Source organism: Jaculus jaculus, chromosome 5 (assembly GCF_020740685.1).
Source record: "Jaculus jaculus isolate mJacJac1 chromosome 5, mJacJac1.mat.Y.cur, whole genome shotgun sequence".
In the NCBI taxonomy this organism is placed as follows: Eukaryota; Metazoa; Chordata; class Mammalia; order Rodentia; family Dipodidae; genus Jaculus; species Jaculus jaculus.
The window spans coordinates 166,549,573-166,560,618 of NC_059106.1; positions in this window are offsets into that span (position 1 = coordinate 166,549,573).

Consider the following 11,046-nt stretch of genomic DNA (forward strand, 5'->3'; position numbering starts at 1 on the left):
ACTACAGAGTGAATTCTAGGTCAGCCTGGGCTAGAGCGAGACCCTACCCTGAAAACCCAAAAGTAACTAACTAAATAAGAACAAATGGCCAAGCCTGGTTTGTTAGGCTGCCAGGGAACAGGTTCTGACCTTAACTCCGATAACAGATGAACTTGGCCTATTGACTGTTGGAGTAAATATGTGTTTTCTACCTGACGTGTATTTGTTGAAGCAGATGTGTGTTTTCTCTACCCTCACCTGTATTAGTTACTTTTCTTGTCGCTGTGACTTCATATTTGGCAGAAGCAACTTGAGGGTGGACAGGTTTATTTGGGGTCACAGTTTGAAGGGATACACCTCCCCATGGTGGGGAAGGAATGGTGGTGGATGTGCAGCTCCGGAGCAGCAGGAAGCTGTGCCTGGGACTCCGCAGGTCCTGACATCTTGGAGAAGCAGGAAGTAGAGCTTGACTGAAGACCACCTTCCAGCAACCACCTTCTTCCAGCCAGGCCTCGCCTGCTCAGGATTCCCAAACCTACCAAAAAAAAAAAGTGCCACCAGGTGGGGAACCAAGCTTCCAAACGCTGTGAGGCCATTTTGTGTCTGGAAGGGTGCATTGTAAGCAGTCCTACCCTTCCTTTGGCTCCTGTGTTCTTTCCGCCTCCTCTTTTGCGATGGACCGTGAGCTTTGGAAGGTGTTTCAGTGCTGAGCGCTCCTCTGTCACTTCTTCTCAGCAGTATGGTGCCTTTTGAGTCATCCCAGAGGTCAAAGCCATTTGAAGCTTCTCTAACCAAAAGTGAGAGTAGCATTAATGTGTGTATGAACATTAAGAGAAGTGCTTACCGGATAGTTTGTGAGCATAATATCTGCATTTAGGCCAGACACCAGTGGGCATTCCACCCCTAGGGTTCATGACTTCCCTCTCATAGGTTTTTGATATCAGGCATGTATTCCCTTCCGTAGAGCAGGCCTCCAGTCCAATTAGAGAGCAGTTGGTTTCCCCCATAACAGACGTGCCACTGTTGAACCTGTTGGCTCATTTGACCTGGCTGAACAAACTTAAGGCTTACACTGTCCACTGTTGCTTTTCTCCACTGATGACTTCTCTCTCTCCCATGGAGCTGCATGCACTGTAGCTTTTTCCAACTTTCTGACTGTTGGTTTACAGGGAGGAGGTTTTCAGCTCAGCTCCAGCAAGATTTCTCAGTGAACTTGTAGCCCAAGCATGTGGAGTCTTCAGAAATAGAGTCTTACCATCTCTTCCTGATGAGAAACCAAGAGCCTTGGCAATGGCCTGTAATGTTTTGGAGGCATCAGGGACCTCCCTGGCCAACAACTCACTGGAAGGTATCCCATCCCTGGAACTGAAATTTTTTTCGTAACAATCTATGGCTTTTGTGTGCATCATTGTCCAAAAAAAACAGGTTTTCATGTGACTTATTCATACCTTCTTAGATTTTGGCTAACCCTCCCCAACACTTCATTTACTCGTTCTCTTCCCCTGACCTCTCTTAGGCCTTTCCACCCCCAGTAATCTGTTCATCTACTTCTATATATGCAATACCATCCCCTTAAGTCCTCCTCTTTCCTCTCTCCCTTAAAGCCCCTTTCTATCTTACTGGCCTCTGCTACCGAGTTTTATTCCAACTCACATACAAGTCCAAACATTTGTAGCTAGGATTCACATATGAGAGAGACCATGTGGCATTTGGCTTTCTAGGCCTGGGTTACCTCATTAAGTATAATCCTTTTCATGTCCACCCATTTTCCTGCAAATTTCATTTATCTTTACTGCTGAATACAACTCCATTGTATAAATGTACCACATCTTCATTATCCATTCATCTGTTGAGGAACATCTAGGCTGGTTCCATTTCCTAGCTATTGTGAATAGAGCAGCAATAAACATGGATATGCAAGTATCTCTAAGGTAGTGAGACGAGTCCTTAGGATATATGCCTAGGAGTGCTATAGCTGGGTCATATGATAAATCTATTTTTAGCTGTCTCAGGATCCTCCACACTGATTTCCGCAATGGCTGGACCAGATTACATTCCCACCATCAGTGTAGAAGGGTTCCTCTTTTACTGCATCCTCACCAGCTTTTATGGTCATTTGATTTCTTTTTTTTTTATATAATTTTTTTTTTTTCAAGGTAGGGTCTCACTCTGGTCCAGGCTGACCTGGAATTAACTCTGTAGTCTCAGGGTGGCCTTGAACTCACAGCAATCCTCCTACCTCTGCCTCTCGAGTGCTGGGATTAAAGGCATGCGCCACCACGCCCGGCTTTTTAAAATTTTTATTAGCATTTTCCAGAATGATTTCTTGGTAATAGCCATTCTGACAGGAATGAGATGGAATCTCAAAACAGCTTTAATTTGCATTTTCCTGATGGCTAAGGATGTAGAACATGTTTTTAGATGTTTATGTGCCATCCACATTTCTTCTTTTGAGAACTCTCTTGTTCCATAGCCCATTTTTAAAAAAAGTTTTTGTTTATTTATTTATTTGAGAGTGACAGAGAGAAGGAGGCAGAGAGAGAGAGAGACAAAGAGAGACAGAGACAGAGAGAAAGAAAGAGAGAATGGACGCGCCAGAGCTTCCAGCCTCTGTAAACGAACTCCATACGCATGCGCCCACTTGTGCATCTGGCTAACGTGGGTCCTGGGGAATTGAGCCTCAAACCAGGGTCCTTAGGCTTCTCAGGCAAGCGGTTAGCCGATAGCCCATTTTTTAATTGGGTCATTTGATCTTATTATTTAGTTTTTTGAGTTCTTTGTATATCCTGGATATTAATCCTCTGTCAGATGTATAGCTGGCAAAGATTTTCTCCCATTCTTTAGGTTGACTCTTTGCTTGATTCATGGTGTCCTTTGCTGTACAAAAGTTTTGTAATTTCATGAGGTCCCAGTGGCTGATGAGTGGCTTTATTTCCTGAACAACCGGGGTTATATTCAGAAAGTCATTGGTTATGTCAATATGTTGAAGGGTTTCCCCTACTTTTTCCTCTAGCAGCTTCAGTTTCAGGTCTGATACTAAGGTTTTTGATCCATTTGGACTTTATTCTTGTGCGTGGAGAGAGGTAAGGATTTATTTTCGTTCTTCTACGTATACATATTCAGTTTCCCCAGCACCATTTGTTGAAGAGGCTGTCTTTTCTCCAATAAGTATTTTTTTTTTCAAGGTAGGGTCTCACTGTAGCCCAGGCTGACCTGGAATTCACTATGTAGTCTCAGGGTGGCCCCGAACTCAGGGCGATTCTCCTACCTCTGCCTCCTGATTCAGGGATTAAAGGTGTGCACCACCACATTCAGCTCCAATGAGTGTTTTTGGCATTTTGGTAGAAGATCAGATGGCTATAGCTTCCCAGACTTACATCTGGGTCCTCTATTCTGTTCCATTGATCTGCGTGTCTGTTTTTGTGCCAGTACCATGTTGTTTTTGTTACTATAGCTCTGTAATATAGGTTCAAATTAGGCATAGTGAATTTTTGTTGCTCAAAATTGTTTTTACTATTCCAGGGTTTTTGTGCTTTCAAATGAATTATGGGATTTTTTTTTCTATTTCCATGAAGAATGTCATTGGAATTATTTATATTGACAAGTTCCATAATTACAGACAATAAGCCATGAAAATTCCCTCCCTTCCCCCACTTTCCCCTTCACAAATCCACTCTCCATCATTCTCTTCTTCCTCTCTCCATTAGTCTCTCAATTACTTATTTGTTACTACTATTATTTTACTTTATTTATTATTTTGTTGTTGTTGTTGCTTGTTTGTTTTTCAAGGTAGGGTCTCATTCTGCCCCAGGCTGACCTGGAATTCACTATGGAGTCTCAGGGTGGCCTCGAACTCTTGGCGATTCTCCTACCTCTGCCTCCCGAGTGCTGGGATTAAAGGCATGCACCACCAAGCCTGGATCTCTTTTATTTTGATGTCAATCTTTTCCTCCTATTATGAGGGTCTTGTGAAGGTAGTGGTAGGCACTGAAAAGTCATAGATATTGAGGCCAATTTCTGTCTGAAGGATTGCATTGTAAGCAGTCGTACCCTTCCTTTGGCTCTAACATTCCTTCCGCCATCTCTTCTACAATGTACCCTGAGCCTTGGAAGCTATGATAGAGATATTTCAGTGCTGAGCACTCCTTTGTCATGTCTTCTCAGCACTATGGTGCCTTTTGGGTCATCCCAGTGGTCACCACATTCTAAACAGAGAAGCTTCTCAAACCAAAACTGAAAGTAGCATTAATAGATGGGTATGAATGCTAAGTAAATTGCTTACAGGACAGTATGGTGAGCATAATATATACATTTAGTCAGATAAGAGCAGGCATTACACTCCTAGGTTTCATGACCTCTCCCACCATAGGCTTTGGTTTCTTTTCAGTACCAGGCAAATATTCTAGGCCCATTTTCTTTCTTTTTTTTTTTAATTAATTAATTAATTTATTTGAGAGTGACAGACACAGAGAGAAAGACAGATAGAGGGAGAGAGAGAGAATGGGCGCGCCAGGGCTTCCAGCCTCTGCAAACGAACTCCAGATGCGTGCGCCCCCTTGTGCATCTGGCTAACGTGGGACCTGGGGAAACGAGCCTCGAACCGGGGTCCTTAGGCTTCACAGGCAAGAGCTTAAATGCTAAGCCATCTCTCCAGCCCCCATTTTCTTGAAACACCATTTTCTAACCTTTCACCCTAAGATGGTGTCCATCTTTTATAGAAAGGTGGGTTTCTTGGAGGCAACAAATAGAAAGATCCTGCTTTTTAACCCAGTCTTCAAACCTGTGTCTTTTGGTTGGGCCATTGGGTCAATGATGTTAAGAATTATTATTGAAAGGTATGTATTTATTCTTGTCATTCTTGTTTTGTTGTTTGATTCTTTTCTCTTGTATTAACTATTATTTGAGTATGGTTTATTTTTCCTGTTTTCTCACGTGTGTGATTTTTCTTTCTCTTCACCATGGAGGATCCTTTCAAGTATTTTCTGTAGGGCTGGTTGTGGTGGCTTGATTCAGGTGTCCCCCATAAACTTAGATGGTCTGAATGATAGATTCCCAGCTGATGGAGATTTGGGAATTAATACCTCCTGGAGGGAGTGTATTGTGGGACTGGGCTTATGGGTGCTATAGCCAACTTCCCCTTGCTAGTGTTTGGCACACTTTCCTATTCCTGTTGTCTATCTTATGTTGGCCAGAGGGCAATGTCCACCCTCTGCTCATGCTATTGTTTTCTCTCTAACTGCTTTCAGCATACCTTCTTTGGTTTGTGTGTTTTATAGTTTAAGTATAATATGACGGTGAGAGGTTCTTTCCTGATTTTGTCTGTTTGGCATTCTAAAGGCTTCCTGTATTTCCATTGGTATCACTTTCCCTATAACAGTCTCTCTGGAGGTCATTTCTGCTGGATTTATAATTTTTGGTGGGATTGTATTGTCTTGATTTTTCATGCTTCTAGTATTACAATGTAGAGATTTTTGCATCTTGAGTTACTTTGATGCTTTGTTTTCTAATTGTCTGCAGTGCTCTTGCCATGTAAATCTGACTTTGTATATCGTCAGGGTAGGAGTTTAAGGTGCCAAGTGTATCTCTAATACTCCAAGAGAAACTAGGTGTTGAGTTTGCCTGCTGTTCAAGTATTCTAGTAGACTGGGTGGAACAATTTATTGGCAAATTCTAAAATTCAACTGAGCAATATACACATTCAATCAAAACCAGCACAGGGTATTTATGCAAGAGTGAGGATTAAAACAAACAGAAAAGGGCTAGAGAGATGGTATAGCAGTTAAGGCACCTGCCTGTGAAGCCTATGGGCTCATGTTTGACTCTCCAGATCCCACATAAGCCAGATGCACATAGTGATGCAAGTGCACAAGGTGGTGCATGCTTCTGGAACGTGACTGCTGTGGCTGGAGGCCCTGGCCACCAACTGTTTTCTCTCTCTCTTCCCTCTCATTCTCTTGTCTGTCTGTCTGTCTGTCTCTCTCTCTCTCATAAAGGTGTGTGCCTCCATGCCCAGCAAAAACAAATAAACAAACAAACAAAAAACCCAAACAAACATAATCCAATAAAGCCAAAGTCCTTAAGGGTGTGGGAGAACCCACACCCTTAATCCTGTCAAGTGAGAGGTTGAGATTTCTGGTCTGAAATGAGTTTTAGGTCTTACTGGGGCTGAGTCAGACCCTGTGCCCAATAATGACAGAAGAAAAAAGACAAAGGCCCTATAAATCATTAAACATCAAAGGCAACAATAGTCAACACCAAAATACAGCTTATTTGAGAATGGTAAAGCCAACCAAGAACATATCATTCAGATGTAACACATAACCTGCCCTGACATGGAAAGAGAGATTTGCAGCCCATGGACCTGGCTTTGTATGAGCAGGCCCTGGTATCTTTTGCGATGGCCTCCAGTCTCACCAGCGCTGAGTGTCCACCTTGATCCTTCTCTATTGTGCTGTGGACTGTTGGGCTGCTGGATCTGGTGTTCTGATTGGCTGTGCTGGATGCTGTGTGGCTGGGTGGTGAGTGAGTTCTCTGGTGGTTCACGGCATTGACGGTTGGGGGCTGGGAGAGGGCAGGGTGCCTGGAGTTGGACCAGAGCTGCCTAGCTGGTCCCTGCTGTCTCCCTCTCAGGTTTCTGGCTTTTCCCAGCCTGTCTGGATCGTAACAGGTGGCCTATTTACATGACACAAAATCCCACTGCCCAGCACCATGTCCAAGTGTTTTTTTTTTTTTTTTTTTTTTTTAGGTAGGGTCTCACTCTAGCCCAGGCTGACCTGGAATTCACTATGTAGTCTCAGGCTAGCCTCAAACTCACAGCCATCCTCCTATCTTTGCATCCCCAGTGTTGGGAAATGTGTAGCCCAGGCTGGCTTCGAACTCCTGATCCTCCTACCTCTGACTCTTCAGTAATTTCCTACTTATGTGCACCATTACAACCCTCCCAAGTGTATTATTCTTGTCATAATAATAATAATAAAAAAAAAAATTCTCAGGACGGACATGGTGGTGCACATCTTAAATCCCTGAACTCGGGAGGCAGAGGTAGGATGATCACAGTGAGTTTGACGCCAGCCTGAGACTATGTAGTGAATTCCAGGTCAGCCTGGGCTACAGTGACAGCCTACCTTGAAAAACCTCCCAAGTGCTGGCTTTCTACCTTTAGACCTTTAACTGGATCAGCAGTCATGCTGTGGGCCTGGGGAGATGGCTCAGTGGTTGAAAGCTCTTAGTTGCAAGCCTGCCGACCACAATTCAATCCTCCTCAGCACCTTTGGCCATGTTTTTAGCTTTCTCTTTATTGGTGCAATCTGAAGCTGGGGATTTATGTCTTGTTGATCTGGAGGCTGGAAGTGCCAGGTCTAGGTGGCTGTGAGCTGCGTGACAGGTGAGGAGCAGCTCTGTGCGTTCCAGGCTGTGCCCTGTTGCTACTTTCCCTCCAGGCTGGAACACCACGCTCACCCTGGCAAATGGAAGCCAGGGCACGATTCTCTGTACCTTTGTCTCTGTTGAGTGGCTCTGGGATGCTTTTCTCTTTGAATAGGTTCCAACCAGTATTTTGATATGAGAATGGTCCCAGACTAGGATTCAGACTGGATCTTTTTCTGTCAGTGTCCTCCATTCACGGAGCACAGCCGGCTGGGTCAAGTGCATCGCAACTTTCCCATAGTCTTGTATCAAGCATTTCTGTCCAGCTGAAAATCGTCTCCTCCAGGTTCAATTGTTGAAACCGGAGCCCTAGTGCTTTGGGGTGTGAATGTAGTATTTGGAAACTGGATCTTAAAAAAATTGTTTGATTTATTTGAGAGAAAGAGAGAGAGAGAGAGAGAGAATGGGCACACCAGGGCCTCCAGTAACTGCAAACGAGCTCCAGATGCATATGCCACTTTGTGCATCTGGCTTACATGGGTCCTGGGGAATTGAACATGGATCCTTTGGCTTTGCAGGCAAGCACCCTAACCACCAAGCCATCTCTCCAGCCCAGAAACTGGGTCTTAAGGAGAGATTATAGTCAGCTCCACCTTGCTGGGATGATCATCCAACCAGTTTATTTCAGGTTTACAAATCCAGGGGAAACTCTGTCAATGGCCAAAGAAGCTACTTGCTTTCATACATCCAAGCACAGCGAAACAACGGCAACAAGCAAACCCCGGCAGCAGCAGTAGACACGAACTCCAGAGTTTGAAACTGCTCTCTCCACACACCTTTGGGCTGGAGTTCAGATCTGACTCCCAGTCTGCTTGCTAGGGGCTGAAGTTGCAAACTCAATTTTATTTATTTATTTATGTATTTATTTATTTGAGAGAGAGAGGGAATGGGTGCATCAGGGCCTCCAGCCACTGTAAGCAAACTCCAGATGCATGCGCCATTTTGTGCATCTGGCTTACGCGGGTCCTGGGGAATTGAACCAGGATCCTTTGGCTTTGCAGGCATGCACCTTAACCGATAAGCCATCTCTTCAGCCCTGGAACTCAATTTTAATAAAACACCTGAGTCTGTGGGGCCACACATTTACAATATCATATTCAACTAACAGTTACAATGAGCCTGTTAGGGGTGGACCCTGACACTTATCCTGTGTCCTTGTTACAAGAGGACATCAGACACATACAGAGGGACGGCCATGTGAGGACACGGGGAGAGGATACCCAATCTGCAAGCCAAGGAGAGGCCGCAGGAGAAGGTGACCATGTTAACTAATGCTTTGATCTTGAATTTCCAGCCTCATGGACTGTGAGAAATACATGTCTGTTATTTCAATCTCTGGTCTGTGTGTTTTGTTATGGCCACACTTGAAGGACAGTTGGTAACCTGATGCACAAGGAAGTTGTAGATGTGTGTGGATAGCAAGGAAACAGTGTGGGGCTCTCTCAATGAGAGTGGGTGCAGGGGCTGGATACAGAGGTCTGGGACACCTAGAGACCCAAGGCCACAGTATGGAGGATGCCCTTAGGCACTGGGGTAAAGTCCTTAGGAGAAGCTGGAACTAAGATACAGTTGTGAGAGGACCATTCACTAATGATATCAGAAGCCACTGGGCCATGAAGTGTTGAGGCCACATCAAACTGAGATCAAAGCTGGGCGTGGTGGCGTATGCCTTTAATCCCAGCGATTGGGAGGCAGAAGTAGGAGGATCGCTGTGAGTTCAAGGCCACCCTGAGACTACATAGTGAATTCCAGGTCAGCCTGAGCTTGAGTGAGACCCTACCTTGAAAAACCAAACAAAACAAAAAACTGAGTTGCTGTTGGAGAAACTCCATGTATGCGGGGAGAGGGATGGCAAAGGCAGCTGGGAAGGGCTAGTTCTTGTGGTAGAGAAAAATGGAAGGCACCGTATAAGCTGGGAGTTTAGCTCAGTGGGTAGAGTCCTTGCCTGTAATGCATGAAGTCATGGGATTGATCCCAGCACCACATAAACGCGATGAGATGATGAAAGCCTGTAATCCCAATGTTCTGGAGGTGCAGACGGAAGTATGAGATGTTCAAAGTCACCCTTGGCTACATAAATAAGTTCAAAGGAACACACGAGACCTTGTTTCAGACAGGGTGGGGGTCTCGAGCCTTGTGGAGAACCACTGATCACACAGAGGCTAGGTGGGAGGAGGACTTTCTCCAACACTGGATTTGAGGAGTCACCCCTAGCCTTTATCACAAAGAAGGGGATAGACATTGGCCAAGGATAGAGCAGGAAGACCCTGAAGTTTGGGAGGGAACGTGGGAAGGTGAGACTATGGGGCAGAAGTGTGGGGACAGGAGCCAGGGAAGGCCTTGTGTATAGTGACTCAGGAGGGCTGCTGCCTTTCCCTACTGTAAGAGGAGGCTTCCCAGGGCCCCAGGGACACAGGGGAGGTTGGATTCTGTGTGGTCAACATCTTGGTGAAGTGATCTGGTGATGGGTGGTTCTCAGTGGAGGGAGGGCGTTGTTACTTTGTGTAACATCTACCCTCTGTGCAGAAAGTGCACCTCTCGTGGTATAGTGTGTGTTCCTCAGATGTCGCCCAGTTAGGGGAGGGCCAGCAGCCCAGGAGAGCCAGGGGGCAGGATTGGGAAGAGCAAGCATCACGCAGGCCCTTTCGGCTTAGTGCAGAGCAGCAGGAGAGCGTGGGCCTGAACTTAGTAAAAGTGGGTAAAATTTCATGCATGGGAAGTTCCTCAGAGGCATCCCTGAATCCCTCAACCATCCCACCAAGCACAAGGTCCCAGTGCTGTTGATTGACACTTACTCCTTTTCTTACCAGATCAGCACACATCCAGCTACAAACCCCAGTGGTCTCCAACCTTGCTGAATGTGCACATAAGGAGCCAGACCACAGGATTCCATCTAGGCAACACCTGTGGGCAGACTCAGTCCTTCGGTATGAGCTATCCTTGCGTTTCTGGGCTAGATCACACTCAGCTTGAGGCATACTTAACGTGCTGCTAGGTCCTGTCACTAATACATTAGGTTTTCTTTTTCTTTCTGTTTTCGAGATAGGGTCTTGCTTTAGGCCAGGCTGACCTGGAAATTCACTATGGAGTCTCGGGGTGGCCTTGAACCAATGGTGGTCCTCTTATCTCTGCCTGGAATTAAAGGTGTGTGGCACCACACCCACACCTGGCAGAATTTTTTTTTTTTTTTTTTTTTGAGAGCGCTAAAGAAAGGCAGATAGAGAGAATGGGCGCATGAGGGCCTCCAGCCACTGCAAACTCCAGACACATGCGCCCCTTGTGCATGTGGATAAAGTGGGTCCTGGGGAAATCAAGCCTCGAACCTGGGTCCTTAGGCTTCACAGGCTTAACCGCTAAGCCATCTCTGCGCCCGAATTTTTTTTTTTTAATTAGAGCTAGAGATATGATTTAGTGGTTAAGGCACTTGCCCAGGCTTGATTCTTAAGTAGCCATGTAAGCCAGATGCACAAAGTGGCACTTGTATTTGAAGTTAGTTTGCAGTGGCTGGAGGCCCTGGCATCTCTCTTCTCTGATTGCAAATAAAGTATTACTTTATGAACCTGAGTGTGGCAGTGCATGCCGTTAATCCCATCATTCAGGAGGCAGGGGTTGGTGGATTACCTTGAAAAATCAAAAATAAAT